This window comes from Pristiophorus japonicus, chromosome 5, assembly GCF_044704955.1.
Source record: "Pristiophorus japonicus isolate sPriJap1 chromosome 5, sPriJap1.hap1, whole genome shotgun sequence".
Classification (NCBI taxonomy): domain Eukaryota; kingdom Metazoa; phylum Chordata; class Chondrichthyes; family Pristiophoridae; genus Pristiophorus; species Pristiophorus japonicus.
In genome coordinates, this window is record NC_091981.1 from 64,280,471 (window position 1) to 64,300,721 (window position 20,251).

At 43.9% G+C, this 20,251-nt stretch overlaps 1 protein-coding gene across 8 annotated transcripts in view; it reads right to left on the minus strand.

Moving 5' to 3' along the window:
* atxn1a (ataxin 1a) overlaps positions 1 to 15,852 on the minus strand; it is a 399,635-nt gene extending 383,783 nt beyond the window's left edge. For all 8 annotated transcript variants that reach the window (XM_070880692.1, XM_070880687.1, XM_070880691.1 and 5 more), the window contains exon 1: positions 15,702 to 15,852. The gene's annotated coding sequence lies outside the window, so the exon portion shown is untranslated. The remainder of the gene's footprint in view (positions 1 to 15,701) is intronic.
* Between the last annotated feature and the right edge of the window lie 4,399 nt (positions 15,853 to 20,251).

Consider the following 20,251-nt stretch of genomic DNA (forward strand, 5'->3'; position numbering starts at 1 on the left):
ATACACTGTACACACACACACTGCCCTCATACAGTGTACACACACACACACACACTGCCCTCATACACTGTACACACACACACACTGCCCTCATACACTGTGCACACACACACAGCCCTCATACACTGTACACACACACACACACTGCCCTCATACACTGTGCGCACACACACACACAGCCCTCATACACTGTACAGACACACACACACTGCCCTCATACACTGTACACACACACACACACTGCGCACACACACACTGCCCTCATAAACTGTGCACACACACACACTGCCCTCATACACTGTGCACACACACACACTGCCCTCATACACTGTGCACACACACACACACTGCCCTCATACACTGTGCACACACACACACTGCCCTCATACACTGTGCACACACACACACACACTGCTCTCATAATGACTAAACGCACTTCATCTATAATATCCAATAAAACAAAGCAACGAACAAAATACTTCTATGGATTACTGGGAAGTAGCAAAGAACATCAGAATATACAGGTGGATGACGATCAATTCTCGGGCAGCGTGCCCGTGATTTCTCGATATGCACAGGTGGTCACTGCTGGTAGCATGCATTTGTAAAATTGGTCTACAATAACCCACCCTTTCTCTTGTCAGATGCAGATGGGACTTGATCCTTATTTGTGTCATTTTCTGTTCTTATGTTTGGTGTGCTTTAAATTCTAGGTTCCATTTAATTTTTACACCATACAGTTTTCTTTTTGAAATGGCTTTGTTGCCCACAAACCAGCAACCAACAACTAACCCATAAATTATCAGTTAGCATTCAATGTATTGTCGATCAACACAAACAACTATTTGCATACACGTTGTGTTCCTAATGTTTTACAATGTCAAGAAGAAAAAATGGATACCAAGTAAAAGGGAAGAACAGGTTAGTGGAATTCATGAAGAAAATTAAGAAAAACTTTTGAAAGCAGAAAGGGAGGAGGTAAGACAGAGAGACCGAGGGAGAGCAGTAACAGGGTGAAGGGGTATGATGGCTGAAAGAATGGCCACCAATGGTGGGAAAGAATGGATCTATTTGGATAGCTCTTTCAAAGAGCTGGCACAGACACAATGGGCCAAATGGCTGCCTTCTGTGCTGTATGATTCTATGAGTTGCCTTAACTCCATTGTAGCCTAGGGATTTTCACTGCAAAAGCAAACCATGAGCGGACGATGGCAAGATACAAAGTAGACAAACCTAAACAAAACAAAACAAAGACGGCATCAAATACAGCAAGCAATTAATCAGATACAACCAGCATTTAATGTTCATTGCAAAAAATAAAAAGCTGACAACGCAAAAGGCATGGAAGCTTCAAAATGAGCTACAATATAAAACAGGTCATGACATCTCCAGTTTGCTTTTTATTAAACAGAGTACATTGAATCAGTTGAACCCTATGTTGGGCAAGTTCAGACATGCAAGCAGTCCAAAAGATGATTTCCCTTTAAGAAGTGCCTCACCCTGAATACCTGCTGTTACATTTTGTACAGTATTGGTGAAGTCTGGAGCTGATGATGTCACTGCATTCATTTTACAAGCAGCCTAATTTATGCACACATCGCATAACCTCTATTTCCATGGTAGTTTATGTTAACCTCACTCTCCAACACAACAAGTCCAATTAGGATAATGTTCCATACTGGATTAGGCTTTGATCTGTTTTTTAAACTTGCTTCTCACTCGTAATTAAGATTCAAGCAGCCATAGCCAACTACTCCGGAAATCAGTGGCCTAGAAATTCAATTATGCTGGAAAGGGGGCAAGCCTGGGTGGAGCCAGACTGCAGGCCCAGAGTCCATGTGAAATTGGTGCTGCCAGTTCATTATAATGACTCAGGTGTGCAGCCGGCCCTACCCCACACTATTCATTTGCTGCATGCCTATTTGAGGATGGGGGGAGTGTGGAAATTGTGTATCTGACACCACTTAAAGACAGCCAGTACCTCTTAAAGGGGAGGTGCATTGTGGCTGCAGACAGTAGGGGAATGTTTGTCAGGAGAGAAATTGCTGCAAGAACTTTATATCTAGGCCCCAGATTCTTCAATGCTCCTCTGGAGGCCCTGGCCCAGGTGGTGGACAGGAGGAGGGAGATCTTGTTTCCCATTCCCCCTTCCCACCCCTGGGGCAGAAAGCCCTCCAGGTAACACTTACGCCGCTAGTGGGAAGAGGTCATCTCCCAGGACGTGGCTGCAATGCCAGGAAACGTTCAATGACTTCAGCCGAGTTGTCACAATATCAATACTGTTCTCTTACTCTCTCCTCAAACCTCCAGTCACACTACTCACAAGACTCCCCTCCCCCACTTCACTCTCCTGCAATCACTGCACCACTCCAACTCCTTTGGCACCTATGCATTCACCATTATTGCAACTCTCACGCCCACATCTCACACACTGCAGACCAACTATTCAATCATGTTAGGCACATTCTCTAAACACCTCACAAGACTGTTACTAACACACTCCCTTTAAATAGCGCTGCTGAAGGGACCTTCCTGCCTATTAACATAGAAACATAGAAACATAGAAAATAGGTGCAGGAGCAGGCCATTCAGCCCTTCTAGCCTGCACCGCCATTCAATGAGTTCATGGCTGAACATGAAACTTCAGTACCCCCTTCCTGCTTTCTCGCCATAACCCTTGATCCCCCGAGTAGTAAGGACTTCATCTAACTCCCTTTTGAATATATTTAGTGAATTGGCCTCAACTACTTTCTGTGGTAGAGAATTCCACAGGTTCACCACTCTCTGGGTGAAGAAGTTTCTCCTCATCTCGGTCCTAAATGGCTTACCCCTTATCCTCAGACTGTGACCCCTGGTTCTGGACTTCCCCAACATTGGGAACATTCTTTCTGCATCTAACCTGTCTAAACCCGTCAGAATTTTAAACGTTTCTATGAGGTCCCCTCTCATTCTTCTGAACTCCAGTGAATACAAGCCCAGTTGATCCAATCTTTCTTGATAGGTCAGTCCCACCATCCCGGGAATCAGTCTGGTGAACCTTCGCTGCACTCCCTCAATAGCAAGAATGTCCTTCCTCAAGTTAGGAGACCAAAACTGTACACAATACTCCAGGTGTGGCCTCACCAAGGCCCTGTACAACTGTAGCAACACCTCCCTGCCCCTGTATTCAAATCCCCTCACTATGAAGGCCAACATGCCATTTGCTTTCTTAACCGCCTGCTGTACCTGCATGCTAACCTTCAATGACTGATGTACCATGACACCCAGGTCTCGTTGCACCTTCCCTTTTCCTAATCTGTCACCATTCAGATAATAGTCTGTCTCTCTGTTTTTACCACCAAAGTGGATAACCTCACATTTATCCACATTATACTTCATCTGCCATGCATTTGCCCACTCACCTAACCTATCCAAGTCACTCTGCAGCCTCATAGCATCCTCCTCGCAGTTCACATTGCCACCCAACTTAGTGTCATCCGCAAATTTGGAGATACTACATTTAATCCCCTCGTCTAAATCATTAATGTACAATGTAAACAGCTGGGGCCCCAGCACAGAACCTTGCGGCACTCCACTAGTCACTGCCTGCAATTCTGAAAAGTACCCGTTTACTCCTACTCTTTGCTTCCTGTCTGACAACCAGTTCTCAATCCACGTCAGCACACTACCCCCAATCCCATGTGCTTTAACTTTGCACATTAATCTCTTGTGTGGGACCTTGTCGAAAGCCTTCTGAAAGTCCAAATATACCACATCAACTGGTTCTCCTTTGTCCACTTTACTGGAAACATCCTCAAAAAATTCCAGAAGATTTGTCAAGCATGATTTCCCTTTCACAAATCCATGCTGACTTGGACCTATCATGTCACCATTTTCCAGATGCACTGCTATGACATCCTTAATAATTGATTCCATCATTTTACCCACGACTGAGGTCAGGCTGACCGGTCTATAATTCCCTGTTTTCTCTCTCCCTCCTTTTTTAAAAAGTGGGGTTACATTGGCTACCCTCCACTCCATAGGAACTGATCCAGAGTCAATGGAATGTTGGAAAATGACTGTCAATGCATCCGCTATTTCCAAGGCCACCTCCTTAAGTACTCTAGGATGCAGTCCATCAGGCCCTGGGGATTTATCGGCCTTCAATCCCATCAATTTCCCCAACACAATTTCCCGACTGATAAAGATTTCCCTCAGTTCCCCCTCCTTACTAGACCCTCTGACCCCTTTTATATCCGGAAGGTTGTTTGTATCCTCCTTAGTGCCACGAGTTTCTGGGCAAGTATGTCATATGGCAAGCCAGGTGCTGGGGCAGCACAATATCACAAGAGGGTCCTACAACATGTGTAGGACTGTTACTTAAATATTTTAATCAGCAATTTAAATAGTTCGAGCCGTGCCTTGAATGCCTATGAAGTAGTTTAATCCAATATGGCAGGCAGACCAATTGGATATTTAGGTGCCCATTTTGCGCAGGTGCAGTGCCATCAAATTTCTAGGACACTAGCTTTTTAAAAAGCTATCCAAGGGCATATTTAACAAATTTGTGCTTTCAGCTCAGACATTTGCACCTCAGAAATTTAGTTGGGGAGGTCAGCACTAAAATTCATGGACAGAAAAACTTGTGGGAATCTTCTGGGCCTCCGCAGTTCAGATTTCTGACATCACCCCCGCCCCCCGCCCCCCGCCCTACCTCACGAGCATGAACCCTATATAATATCTCCCCTCTTGTGATCTATCAAAAAGAGATCTTTAAACCTCAATGGTTCGGCAAAATAATGCTGATGTCATTTATTCAGGGCAATTTATAATGAAAACCACAAGGCAATAGATGTCAAACTTTTGTATCTTGGCGACCCCCGCAAATATTGATACATTCTTAGAGACCTCTATTCTCATCTCTGTAAGACACTGTCAGTGCCATCGGTGCAGGAAACATTTTTTTTAATCAGTGTAGAGCAACTGAAATAACATGCAGGCAAATCAAAATCTGATCTTCAAGCTCCAACACATCAGGGAGTCTCTCCTGGACCCCAGTATGGAAACTTGTGTCACAGAATCTTGATTTATTCAGAGAATTAAAAAAAATCAGTGATAGATTTTTCCTTAATGTAATGCAAAGAAATATCGTACAATTACATGCGATAGAAAATGACAGTATTTAAAAGCATTCAGCAGCCCAGTAAGTATAATACTGCAGCACTGCACTACAAACTAAGAGGTCAAAGTTCAAATCAACTGACACTCATGCTCAGACTACCCCAAGTGGACAGCATTCCCCACCTGGGTCCTGTAGTGGCAGGAGACATAAATAGCTGAAGAGCATCAAGGGCTGAAATAAAAACAAAAAATGCTGGAAGTACTCAGCAAGTCAGGCAGCATCTGTGGAGAGAGAAATCGCATTAATGTTTCAGATTGATGACTTTTCATTCGAACTGGAAGAAGTTAGACTCTGTTAGAGCAAGTTCAAGCTTGTACAGAGGCTGGCAAAGAAATGGATTGGATGCGAGGGTGTGGGGTAAGAGGAGGAGAGGAGGAAATAACAAAAGGGAAGGTCTGTATTAGGGTGGAAGGCAGGCGTAATTAAATGACAAAAGGAATGATGATGCAAAGCAAAAGGGGGTGGTAGTGGCTCAAATAAAGAAACAAAAGATGGGTCTAGAGGAGCTGTAAATGACAATAGCAGAACCATTATCAGCAACTGCTTTCTGAAAAAATGGGAGCAGTGGTTATGGTCTGAAATTGTTGTAAAGTGTCTAATCGAAAAGTGCTATCCTCAAGCTTCCATTGAGCTTCATTGGAACTGTGAGGATACAGCGGTCAGAGTGGGTGTGGGACAGAGAATTAAAATGGCATGCAACTGCAAGCTCAGGGTCTCACTTGCAGACTGAACGGAGGTGTTCAGCAAAATGATCAACCAATTTACGTTTGATCCAAGATGCAGAGTGAAGGGGTACCCTGCTCTGTTGATTGTATTTGTGTACTTGTGGCAGTTAACACAAAGGATGACAATCCATACAAACACTTGAGGGCTGACCTACAAATGCACACTACCAAACATTTGTTCATTCTCGGGTTGTGGGTGTCGCTGGCAAGTCCAGCATTTATTGCCCATCTCTAATTGCCCATCAGAAGATGGTGGTGAGACTTTTTCTTGAACCGCTGCAGTCCGTGTGGTAAAGGTTGCTCCCACAGTGCAGTTAGATAGGGAGTTCCGGGATTTTGACCCAGCGACCACGAAGGAACAGCGATATATGTCCAAGTCAGGATGGCGTGTGACTTGGAGGGGAACTTGGTGTTCCCATGCACCTGCTGCCCTTGACCTGCTAGCTGGTAGAGATTGTGGGTTTGGGAGGTGCTGCCGAAGAAAGTCTCAGAAAGTTGTTCCAGTGAATCATTTAAATAGTATGCAATTCAGTCACAATACGCTGGAGGTGGAGGGGGTGGATGTTTAGACTAGTTTAGAGGTGCCTTGTATGATGTTGAGCTTCTTAAGTGTTATTGCAGCTGCACCCATCCAGGCAAATGGAGAGTATTCCATTACACTCCTTATTTGTGCCTTGTAGGTGGTGGAGAGCCTTTGGGAAGTCACAAGGTGAGCCACTCGCGACAGAATATTCCATTTCTGACCTGCTCGAGTAGCCACTGCATTTATGTGACAGGTCCAGTTAGGTTTCTGGTCAATGGTGACTCCTGAGATATTTATGGTGAGGGATTTGGCGATGATAATGTAATTAAATATCAAGGGGAGTTGGTTATACTCTTTCTCGTTGGAGATGGTTATCCAGGTCTTATGTCCAGGTCCAGATGTTATCCAGGGCTTGCTGCACACACGCGTATACTGTTTCACTATCTGAGGAACTCTGAATTTAGCTGAACACAGAACCATCAACAAAGAGCCTCACTTCTGACATTGATGGAGGGAAGGCCACTGATGAAGCAGCTGAAGATACTTGGGCCTAGGTTGCTGCTCTTGCCTGCCGTGAGCACATATTGGGAATTCCATTCTGTCGGCTTTAATTTTAAGTCAGAAAATCTGGAGCACGTCCATGATTTCCCGATATCTTCTTCCAGTGGATGAGGTCCCCAACCATATGAAAATATTCATAAAATCCACCCATTATGTAGATCTTGGTTTACCCTTCTGTATTCCCTCCAAACCACAAACACACAATTTTACAAATCTGCCCTAATTGTAAATCATTTTAATGGTGTAAAATTTCTGTGTGGCTCCTGAACTCAGCTTCAGAAATTCATCAAATTTACTCTATAACATAGATAACCGATGCCCTTATATACCCCGCATACACAATGCAGATACTAGATGCCTTTAAGAATAGTCCTCCAACCAATACATAGGGGTAAATTTTCAGAAACTCTGCTCCCAGCTCATAGACTTACTTGATATATACCTTTACATAACCTCTACTCTCTAAATGTAGATTTTAGATCCTCTTATAAATAACCTCTCCATGCCATAATGCAAATACTAAATCCCAGTATATATACCAGCATTCATACACTGAAGATAGATACCAAGGAATTACAGACCAAATATATTAATGTCATCAATGGCTAGATTTCATTATCCAGACAGAGAAAATGAACACTGAGGAAAGTATAAACTAATTAAGGAGAGTCAGTACAATTTAGTGAATGGTAGATGATGTCTAACTAACCGAATACTACTCTTTGACAGATTCATTAAAGAAAAGCTTGCATTTATATAGCGCCTTTTATGACGACCGGATGTCTCAAAGCGCTTTACAGCCAATTAAATACTTTTGGAGTGTAGTCACTGTGGTAACGTCGGAAACACGGTAGCCAATGTGCGCACAGCAAACTCTCACAAACAGCAATGTAATAATGACCAGATAATCTGTTTTTGTTATGTTGATTGAGGGATAACTCCCCTGCTCTTCTTTGAAATAGTGCCATAGGATCTTTTACGTTCACCTGAGAGGGCGGACATTAACATCTCAGTTTAACATCTAATCCGAAAGACGGCACATCTGACAGCGCAGCACTCCCTCAGTTCTGCACTAGAGTGTCACCCTAGATTTATGTGCTCAAGTTCCTGGAGTGGGACTTGAAGCCACAACCTTCTGACTCAGAGGCGAGTGTGCTACCCACTGAGCCACAGCTGACACATTAAGGTGGTAAATAGAGGTTGATTAATGGATGTTGAATACATGGATTTTCAGTACATATTTGGTAACTAAAACTGAAGAAAATGGATTTGGAGACAACATGGATAGAAAATTGTTTGGGAAGTAGAAGGCAGAGAGTTGGGATGAAAGGGATATTGGTGGGCAGTGATATCCCCACAGGGATATAACCTCGATTTAGGAATGGAGTGAAGCATATCCAAGTTTGTAACGTCTGCTAGGTTACGGGGTATAGTGAACTATGAAGAAGCAGAAAACTGCAGGAGGAAATAGATAAATGAAGCAATGACCAGATGCCATTTAACATAACAAGTGTGAGTCAGTACACTTTAGACATTAGAACAGTTGATAAAGATAAGTAGGGAAGTACCAAGGAGACAGTTCAATAAATAGTTTTAAGGGTCCATAAGCCATTCAAAGCTAGCTCACAGTGTAAAGAGCAATCAAAAGGGCTATTGAGATTCTGGGATTCATCATCAAGAGGTTTAGAATATTAAAGAAGGAAGTGCTGCTGCAGTTATATAGAGCACTAGTCAGGCTTTATTTGAATATTGGGGCCAATTCCACACGTAGGGAGCACATTATTGGATGGAAAATCATGGGCTATGTGCTCACAATTTCCCATCATGCACTCCTTGTTTGCAGAGCTCGGTAAACAGTGGTGATTAGTCATTGTTGTGCCTGTTTCCCGGGTGTAAAATGATGCACCGATGACCATTTTCGGACACAATGTCCCATGCCTAATCAACGCCTGGAGTACAGGGTCCACATACTGATAAAGGCGGCTTCCCAGGCATTCATGGTGCTCACCTGAAACAGGCATTAGGACCCTTGGATATGCAAATTAGGACCTTACCGCTTGATTTAGGCTCCCTTGCATATATTGGTCAAATACCGTGTGAAGCATGCAACATGCACGCTCTGACTAGATTTTCCAGCGGCCTAACCAGTGGGCCTTAAAAGGACTGCTGGAGGCCACCAAAGAAAAGGGAAGTAAACTTTTTTTCCTTACCATTCTGTGGAGCCAGGCGGAGCAGGAATGTGCTTCCTGGCTCCACAGCACTATTGTGGGCCGCTGCCCGTCGCCGCTCTGCCCCTCTCCCATTCTCCTCCCTCCCAGGACTTGCCTGAGGGTCACTGCCAGTGGGGTAGCTGGTACACATTGGTTTCACGATGACCAGCAAGCTGCCTCTGGAGGTGCGACAGATGTCCACCAGTAATATACAATGAAGTCTAATTCAAAACGAGCATCAGGCCCCCTGGGTCACCTGGGTCAGGCGCACACGCCAGAACACATTTCTAGCCCAGTTTTGAATGCCTATCCTTAGGAAGGATATACGGGACTTGGAGCAATTCCAGTGATGTTTTACTCAGGATAATATCTGGAATGATGGGAATGGGCTATGATGAGAGACTGTGCAAACTTGGATATGTTCACTAAGAATGACAAGGTCAAGGAATGAATTAAGGTGTTTAAAATAATGAAGGGAATTAACGAGCACATAAGGTATGATTTTTCCTTCCAGTAGATAATTCAGAACCGAGAAACATCATCTTAAAACTGGAATTAAGCCAGTTAAAAATGAATCTAGAAAATAAATCTATCTACACAAAGGGTTGTGAGAATGTGGAATGTACTGTCCCAGAAGGCCACAGATATTGAATCAGTTAAAGCGTTTAAACAAACTGTAGATACTTATGTGGGACTTAAGGGTATTAAGAGATATGGAGAAAGGGTAGGGAATCGAGATGAAAAGTTACAGTAACCAACACCATAAAAAACAGACCAACTGTTCATTAATTTCATTGCTATTTTACTGTGTACAAAATGGCTGCCACATTTGTCAACATAATAATAAAACACTTCATGTCAGAGTAGTTCACTGCCTGTGCTTTTCAGTAGTAATATGCTTGGAGAGCATAGGCAGCCTTTTGATACCCGTGTAGGCACCAGTCCTGTGCCATCACATAGCCCTGAGAAAGTGCCTTCAGGTGAGGCATCCAAAAGCATTTGGCTCACAGTGATTCAAGCAAAGGGCACTTGTGGCATGGCTGTAGGTATATTAGAGGAAATTGCAGATATAACAACTTATATTTATATTGCACCTTTAACGTAGTAAAACATCACGCTTCACAGGAGTGTTATAAGAAAAAACAAATAAATTTGTCACTGAGCCACATAAGAAGAAATTACGGCAGATGAACAAAAGCTTGGTTAAAGAGGTAGGTTTTAAGGAGCGTCTTAAAGGAGGAAAGAGGTAGAGAGGTTTAGGGAGGGAGTTCCAGAGCTTGGAGCCTAGGCAGCTGAAGGCACGGCCACCGATGGTTGAGCGATTATTATCAGGGATGCTAAAGACGGAAGAATTTGAGGAGCGCAGAAATCTCAGGGGGTTGCGAGGCAGAAAGAGATTCCAGAGATAGGGAGGGGCAAGGCCATGGAGGGATTTATAAACAAGGATGAGAATTTTGAAATTGAGGCGTTGTTTAACCGGGAGCCAATGTAGGTCGGCGAGCACAGGGGTGATGGGTGATCGGGACTTGGTGCGAGTTAGGACATAGGCTGCTGAGTTTTGGATGGACTCAAGTTTACGAAGGATAGAATGTGGGAGGCCAGCCAGGAGTGCGTTGGAATAGTCAAGTCTAGAGGTAACAAAGGCATGGATGAGGGTTTCAGCAGCAGATGAGCTGAGGCAAAGGTGGAGACGAGCAATGTTACGGAGATGGAAATAGGTGGTTTTAGTTATGTCGCAGATATGTGGCCAGAAGCTCACTTCAGGGTCAAATATGATGCCTAGGTTGTGAACTGTCTGGTTCAGCCTCAGACGGATGATAAGGAGAGGGATGGAGTCGGTGGCTAGGGAACGCAATTCGTGGCGGGGACCAAAGACAATGGCTTCGGTCTTCCCAATATTTAATTGGAGAAAATTTCTGCTCATCCAGTACTGGATGTCGGACAAGCAGTCTGACAATTTAGAGACCATGGAGAGGTCGAGAGAAGTGGTGGAGAGGTAGAGCTGGGTGTCATCAGCGTACATGTGGAAACTGGCGCTGTGTTTTCGGGTGATGTCGCCAAGGGGCAGTATATAGATGAGAAATAGGAGGGGGAAAAGGATAGATCCTTGGGGGACACCAGAGGTAATGATGCGGGAGTGGGAAGAGAAGCCATTGCAGGTGCAGTCCCACCCAGCTGGACGGTGGTAAAGAGGCATTGGAGGAGGATGGAGTGGTCAACCGTGTCAAAGGCTGCAGACAATTTACTCTTAATTCAATGTTGCTTTATTATCTAATTATCTGATAACAGTGAATTATCAGTAGACTGCAGTGGGACTTGAATATCCCATGAAACTTGCTAGTTGCCTGAGCAACCATCACCACTGCTTCTCTCTCAGGTAAGGAACACTTAGGATTAGAGCATCCAGGGAAGGAAATAAAGAACTTTACGCCTCAAAAATGCAAATGCACCTCAAAAAACAATGTAGGCAATAAAATTGTGTTTATTTTAAAATACCCTGAAGTCTGTCATTCTTTAAAGAAAAAAGATTGTATCAAAGCCAACGAACTGTCAGTCCTCTGCAAGCACGCACAATTTGTATGGCGAATAGCGTCTCCTATGCCCTCTGCTGTCCTGGGCCACTCTCTCCTTCTGCTGCCACTGCATTATGAGATAGCAGGCAATAGCTGCGGCACCATTATGCAGCGTCCTCTTCAATCAGTGCTGTGCTGACACTTTTGAATCCTTGCCCTTAGTTTCAACACTGGCAACTGCGGTAGTAATTGTAACATCACCCACCAAAACGAGGTTCCACTTCTACCGCACTCCTCACGTAAGAAAACGTTTCATAGCACTTGACAGGACAGGAAAGGGCGATGAACATTGAGTGGGGGTGGAGGGGTGGGGGGTGGGGAAGAAACGAGGGAAACAATTTGGGGAAGAGAGTGAAAGCAAAATCGAACAGAAGAGTTTTTGAAGCCTGAGAGAGGTGAAAGGCAAAGAGGTTTTGGGAGAGTTCCAAAAGGCCAGGCCCAGTGGCTGAAAGAACCACCACTGCAGGACAGACAAGAGACAGAGTGAGAGAATGGAGTGGCCAACAATATTGCAGGTGGAGGTGATGCTGAAGAGGGCAATGAGCCACAGTTATGGTTACACCATATGGCATTGGTGACTTCTGACCGTGTTGGTCTCAGGCTTGTGGAAACGATGGAAACTGAATTGGAGAGCCTTGGACAGGGAAAGGTGAGAGGAGTGAGTGTGTAGTTGGATAGAAGTCGCTTTAAAGAACATTGGAGAAAAAAGTTCAAAACCAATCAGACCTATAAAGTGTGTATTAGTTTCTGTAAGCTTTGGCACCATTCTCTCAGAGTTGCATCATAGCCTAAGTGAGCTACATTTTTATGACAATACAAATCAAACATCCATATGATATTTTGAGAGTTTTTTTTACATCAAATTTCCTTCATATGGCGAATCCCTGTTCTGAATGGAAGCTCAGCACTCACTCTTCATTTACTTCCCTTTTTCTTAGGCTACGCCTTTAATAAGGTTTTCATAATCCTTTTCAACCAATGCTTTTAAAAAATGTTCGTAATATTACTAATACTACTAATATTACTAATATTTTGGGCCCTGAGCAAGACTCAGAGCTGAATAGTGATAATAAGTCCAATGTCGTTTTCTACTAGTCTTTTTCACCACTTTAACCACAAAAACTGTTTTTGTTCAAATTAACATCCAGAGGAAAATTGAAGGCCTGAATTTCCTCCCACCACTCCGCCTGGGCACACGACAAATGGAGTTCACCACTCCGCCTGGGCACACGACAAATGGAGTTCACCCAAGGTGTGTTCTGCCTGATATGACCGGAACCTGTCTGGATTTTTGAGTTCAGGTCACCTGTGTAGGCCCAATGTTCTCCAGGTGCAGCTCTCTCCCCCCTGCTGGGGCCTGCCTCCAGAATTGGAAGGGAAAGTCCAGTCATTGGGAATGGCCACCATCTTTAGGACCTTTTGGCTGCTGACTGAAGTGTTGGGGTGAGGGATTGGCAGCGGAAGGTGGAGGCGCCCAAGCACAAAGCCTACCAGCTTCTTCTGGTTCCCCTGACCAGTATACTTCTAGCTCACTGAAGGTGTTCCCACCTCATCAGCATTGTTGCCCCCCCTCAGACACACCCCAGGAATCCCAGGGCAATGTAAAGGAGACAGATAGCCAATGTCACAAGTCTCTGTTCCCTTTTCCTCTTCTTTGTGCCTGAGTGTTTCCTAGGCTCATAGAAGAGGAATATTGGGCCCCATACTCCTTAATACAGGTACTTAATCCTTTATAATCCCCCACATACAATTAGGGGTTAATCTTTCAAGTATGTACCAGCGGCAACAAACCACGCCTACTCATGTCAAAAGATGTATTGATTTCAAGGGATGCCAAATCACAGGCACTTTTCAAAATGCACCGCTGGTGGGCAAGGCTCCTCACAGCAAAAATGACCTCAGAACAGTCAGGCTGCTGCTAGTGTAGCTGCTAGATTAATTTAAATACCTCCACACCGACTTAACATGGATACTATCCCGTATAAAACACTATACAACAAAACTGTTAAGAAAACAGACTATTAAAAAGTGGAAACTACATCTCATTATATGTGTCTCCATCAATTGATGGATACTAGACCCCCTTATATGTCTCCAGATACTAGATCGCCATATATTCCGCAGACACATCATGTATGTAGATACCCAATTGCCTTATTCCACCCAACACAATATATAAATTATAAAAATCATGCACCCAGTGTACATACATCACATTCCAGACACTACATCACACTATGGAACTGGATGCAAAATAATATTTTTTTAAGTGAAAGAAAGCCAGTCACCAACCCAGAGCCTGAAATTTAGTTACAATTGCCCTTTGATTGACCTCAACAGTTTCTACGCAGCTACAATTACCCAGATTTACCACACAAGAGGGGTCCTTGAGCAATGGGTTTTGAAGGGTCAGTCACGTTAGCAGCCCAGTTTAACCATGAGCTAGCATAAAAGCAATCATAATAAAGCATCGGTGCTCGAAACCAGCCAGGTCACGTTACAAGGCCGCATACCTTGAAATAGTTAAAGGAAATACATTTATTTTCCACTAAAACAAAACCTAGATTCAACCCAGCGAAAAGAAATAATTACAAATATTTGACCAGTGCCAGCACTTGCAGTATGAAATTCGCTGAAGGGCACCAGCTCTTTCACAAGATACGCACCTCAATGAGCAGATAAATATCGTCTGTTACCAGGGCAACCTGATCTAATTATATGATTGATCAGGTCCAGGGGTAGTGCAGTGAAACCCTACACCAACATGTATCTACGTGCAGTGCACCCGGCCGCTTATCCAAGAACTTCGACACATGGAAATCATTTCTGAGACTTTCATTATCCAGTGCAGTGAACGTGTTAACACGCAGAGGATTCAATATATTTTTTTAACTGCTTATTGTCAGCACTGATGCAATGGCTTGGAAATAATGATAGTATTCCCACTCTCATTCATGATCTTTTTACCCAGCAGCACAGCCTCAGAAAGAGAAGTAACTGACTCAACTAAAAAACAATGTCCACATTTTTTTATTATTTGTTTACTGCACTGTTGCCTTGAAGCAATATTGTCCCGTTGATTCCTTCATTCAAGCAACGGGGGTCAAGTTGCCAGACACACACGGCGAGCGGGCAAACCCTTTGTTGCTCCTTTCTGAATCCTCTCCCATTTGAGGCAAAATGTACAAAATCTTAACTTGTTGATAAAACCTGGAGTCAATCTGCCGTTGGACAAACGTGCTGAGATTTATCAAGTCCAACAGTTTTATATACTTATTTGGCCATCAAGAAGGACCCACTTTAAGAATAACACGTTAAAAGCCAACACCCTGCTCAATGCTGTACAAAAGGCAGATGGAGGAATATAGATTGTGCAGATGAGTCATGGCGAGATAGTAAGAATAAGACTTGCGTTGTGTCACCGACTACTTCAGATGGTCTGACCGCAGAGCTCTCGTACTACAATGTATCGGCGGCGTTGTAAACAAGATAAAATGTTGCCTTCTGCAGACCAGCCCGATCTATCCCGGTTACGCAACGCTCTGGCGAGCCCGTCTCCTGGATGACCCGATGAAAGGAGCTGTCAGCTGGCTGAAGGGCTCCCGTTCCCGGAGGTCTGCCGAGCAGACCGGCGCCCCCCATCGCAGACAACACTAGCCCCCACCCCGGAACCAATTCCTATCCCCCCACCCCCCCACACACACAAACAGGGGCCGAAAACATCGCAGCTTTCGACACACACCCACTGCGCACTTCATATTGACACGAAAAACACACACACACACTACACAGTTTTCTCAATCAGATCTCTGGGAAAGGCAGTGTTTGTACTACTGGAGGGAGCTCAGCCATTTCACAACAACCCACATACACACACAGCAAGGAACTGACGGTAAATACCCAATGCTATGGGAGAAGAACGAAAGATACATATTTTAAAAGACTTACAGCATAAAAAAAGACGGCGATGCTTTAGAGGGTGGCGCTCCTCGGTGAAGGAGGCCGAGCTTGTAGCTCTGTAGTAATGTCTGTCTTGCAGACACCGCTCCTGCTCTCTGCTTCTCTCCTCTAGCGCTCTCTCTCTCACTTTCTGTAAGTGCGTGTGTGTGTGTGTGTGTGTAACATCAGCCAAATATGGAGCAGTTGGCTGCGTCTGCAATAGCTTAAGGATTCTACTATATGCAAAGGATGCAAGACAACACACATTCTGGCGGCCTGCCAATAAACCCAGAGATTAATGTGAGCACATTGCTGGAGAGAGAGAGAGCGAAACCAGGGTTCGAAGAGGAAAAATATGTAAATGAGTCTTGCAACGGCGTACGGTTCAACACTTGGAGACATAGTATATTATTCTACACTCCAGCGCAGGAGTATAATAGATTTTGAAATTAAAGCTAAACTTGTAAAAGTCACGTGTACGGTACAACCAAGGAGACTTTGAAATGCCAGTTAAGTAACTCGCTCCGGGTAGTACAGTAGAACGTGTTTGTTACAATAGTACAGCTTGTAAGCTGCCAACTTATTTAACCCATCCGTTGCAAGAACCTACTGTCCTGAATTCAAAGAAATGGAATGAATAAATCGATATAATGAATACAAATAATGCATAACAATCGCATGCATATTAAGTAAGTTTGATTTTATAAATGGTTTTTCCACGTTTTAACCACTTATCATCCTTAGGGATGGCCTTGCATGCATTTTGTTGAGTGGAGAAATGATCAAGTTACAAAGTCCAAACGACTAATTTTATGTAACGTCTTGTGTATCTCGGACTCCATTCTCTTTCTACTCCCATCCAATACACACGTGCCATTTCTAACTCAATCCCATTGCATGCTTCAAGGATGCCCCCCTTTGAATGTCTGAGATTTCCCTTCCCTACCAAGCATTGGAGATTCCGTCTCTGCCTCTTCCCCTCAATGTTAGCATCTGAGATATCCCCTTCCCCCACAGATGCGATCTTGGTTTCTAAATGTGCTCTGTCTCTGCTGGAGCTAGTTGCTAGAATATTCTTTTAAACAGAAAGGGGCTACTGGAACAGTTCTGGAACATTCCTTTAAACAGAAACAAGCTGCTGGAATATCCCATCTCACAGGGCCCTGCTAGCTCTTTCCTGAGAGCAACATAAACAGCTGACCCCCTCTCAGTCACTTATTCACTCCTGATTGGTCAGGGATGATGTAATGTTTCAATGCAGTACAAACTTCACACACTGGGGTTGCTGCATTGTGTTTGTCCTTTACAACACTTAAGTGCTGGACTCAGTATTATTGTTGTTTTCCCAAGAGGAAATGTAAGCGGGTCCTCTGCCAACATTTTTTTTTAATATGGATGAAATTAAAGCTTATCGTTTTCTAGAAATTACAATGTGTCAGTGCAATTCTGTAGGTTAGAGCTGCTGGGATTGTCTTACGTTCAATCTTCCAGTTATACTATAATAATGTTCAATTTAATAATTTGCTTTTGTATTTTTGGGAACTACAAATATTCAGAGGGCTCCTAACGGCCACAGGCTTTGAAGAGCCTTAAAGCATAATCCTGATGACTGCATCTACAAAACTAGATGATATTTGAAAAAGATGCTTATCCATTGTGTATTTAGGAGTGTTGCCATCCTTTTAAAGAATGTTTTTATATACAGGGTGCTATATAATATTTTTAATGAATTGTGGAAAATTGAAATAGGCATAAATGTAATAGTTTCCTGTAATCATTTGCTACAGCATTAAAAGCACGTCTTCAACCATCTCACACTGAGACCCACAAAATTACTAACTGTACTGTTCATTTCCAACGTCATTCTTAAATGCCAGCTGATTTTGAAATGATATACAGAGCAAGGAATTAGCTTAGTCATGGCTTACTGTAACTCTGCAGCTCTCTACAATGGGAGCATATGGGGTTTAGCTTTAGGTTAACTCTTACAGTGCATCCGGGAGGGCGCTGAGCACCTCGAGTCTCATCGCCGAGAGCATGCAGAAATCAAGCGCAGACAGCGGAAAGGGCGTTCAGCAAATCTGTCTCACCCTCTCTTACCCTCAATGATTATCTATCCCACCTGTATTGGACTGTTCAGCCCCCGAAGGCCTCATTTTAAGAGTGGAAGCAAGCCTTCCTCGATTCCGAGGAACTGCCTATGATGATGAGCTACCAGCATTTAGAGAACACATTTAATATATTAAAGACACAATTTTAGAAACATAGAAACATAGAAAATAGGTGCAGGAGCAGGCCATTCAGCCCTTCTAGCCTGCACCGCCATTCAATGAGTTCATGGCTGAACATGAAACTTCAGTACCCCCTTCCTGCTTTCTCGCCATAACCCTTGATCCCCCGAGTAGTAAGGACTTCATCTAACTCCCTTTTGAATATATTTAGTGAATTGGCCTCAACTACTTTCTGTGGTAGAGAATTCCACAGGTTCACCACTCTCTGGGTGAAGAAGTTTCTCCTCATCTCGGTCCTAAATGGCTTACCCCTTATCCTTAGACTGTGACCCCTGGTTCTGGACTTCCCCAACATTGGGAACATTCTTTCTGCATCTAACCTGTCTAAACCCGTCAGAATTTTAAACGTTTCTATGAGGTCCCCTCTCATTCTTCTGAACTCCAGTGAATACAAGCCCAGGTGATCTAATCTTTCTTGATAGGTCAGTCCCGCCATCCCGGGAATCAGTCTGGTGAACCTTCGCTGCACTCCCTCAATAGCAAGAATGTCCTTCCTCAAGTTAGGAGACCAAAACTGTACACAATACTCCAGGTGTGGCCTCACCAAGGCCCTGTACAACTGTAGCAACACCTCCCTGCCCCTGTATTCAAATCCCCTCGCTATGAAGGCCAACATGCCATTTGCTTTCTTAACCGCCTGCTGTACCTGCATGCTAACCTTCAATGACTGATGTACCATGACACCCAGGTCTCGTTGCACCTTCCCTTTTCCTAATCTGTCACCATTCAGATAATAGTCTGTCTCTCTGTTTTTACCACCAAAGTGGATAACCTCACATTTATCCACATTATACTTCATCTGCCATGCATTTGCCCACTCACCTAACCTATCCAAGTCACTCTGCAGCCTAATAGCATCCTCCTCGCAGCTCACACTGCCACCCAACTTAGTATCATCCGCAAATTTGGAGATACTGCATTTAATCCCCTCGTCTAAATCATTAATGTACAATGTAAACAGCTGGGGCCCCAGCACAGAACCTTGCGGCACTCCACTAGTCACTGCCTGCCATTCTGAAAAGTACCCGTTTACTCCTACTCTTTGCTTCCTGTCTGACAACCAGTTCTCAATCCACGTCAGCACACTACCCCCAATCCCATGTGCTTTAACTTTGCACATTAATCTCTTGTGTGGGACCTTGTCGAAAGCCTTCTGAAAGTCCAAATATACCACATCAACTGGTTCTCCTTTGTCCACTTTACTGGAAACATCCTCAAAAAATTCCAGAAGATTTGTCAAGCATGATTTCCCTTTCACAAATCCATGCTGACTTGGACCTATCATGTCACCATTTTCCAGATGCACTGCTATGACATCCTTAATAATTGATTCCATCATTTTACCCACGACTGAGGTCAGGCTGACCGGTCTATAATTCCCTGTTTTCTCTCTCCCTCCTTTTTTAAAAAGTGGGGTTACATTGGCTACCCTCCACTCCATAGGAACTGATCCAGAGTCAATGGAATGTTGGAAAATGACTGTCAATGCATCCGCTATTTCCAAGGCCACCTCCTTAAGTACTCTAGGATGCAGTCCATCAGGCCCTGGGGATTTATCGGCCTTCAATCCCATCAATTTCCCCAACACAATTTCCCGACTAATAAAGATTTCCCTCAGTTCCCCCTCCTTACTAGACCCTCTGACCCCTTTTATATCCGGAAGGTTGTTTGTATCCTCCTTCGTGAATACCGAACCAAAGTACTTGTTCAATTGGTCTGCCATTTCTTTGTTCCCCGTTATGACTTCCCCTGATTCTGACTGCAGGGGACCTACGTTTGTCTTCACCAACCTTTTTCTCTTTACATACCTATAGAAACTTTTGCAATCCGCCTTAATGTTCCCTGCAAGCTTCTTCTCGTACTCCATTTTCCCTGCCCTAATCAAACCCTTTGTCCTCCTCTGCTGAGTTCTAAATTTCTCCCAGTCCCCAGGTTCGCTGCTATTTCTGGCCAATTTGTATGCCACTTCCTTGGCTTTAATACTATCCCTGATTTCCCTAGATAGCCACGGTTGAGCCACCTTCCCTTTTTTATTTTTACGCCAGACAGGAATGTACAATTGTTGTAATTCATCCATGCGGTCTCTAAATGTCTGCCATTGCCCATCCACAGTCAACCCCCTAAGTATCATTCGCCAATCTATCCTAGTCAATTCACGCCTCATACCTTCAAAGTTACCCTTCTTTAAGTTCTGGACCATGGTCTCTGAAATTACTGTTTCATTCTCCATCCTAATGCAGAATTCCACCATATTATGGTCACTCTTCC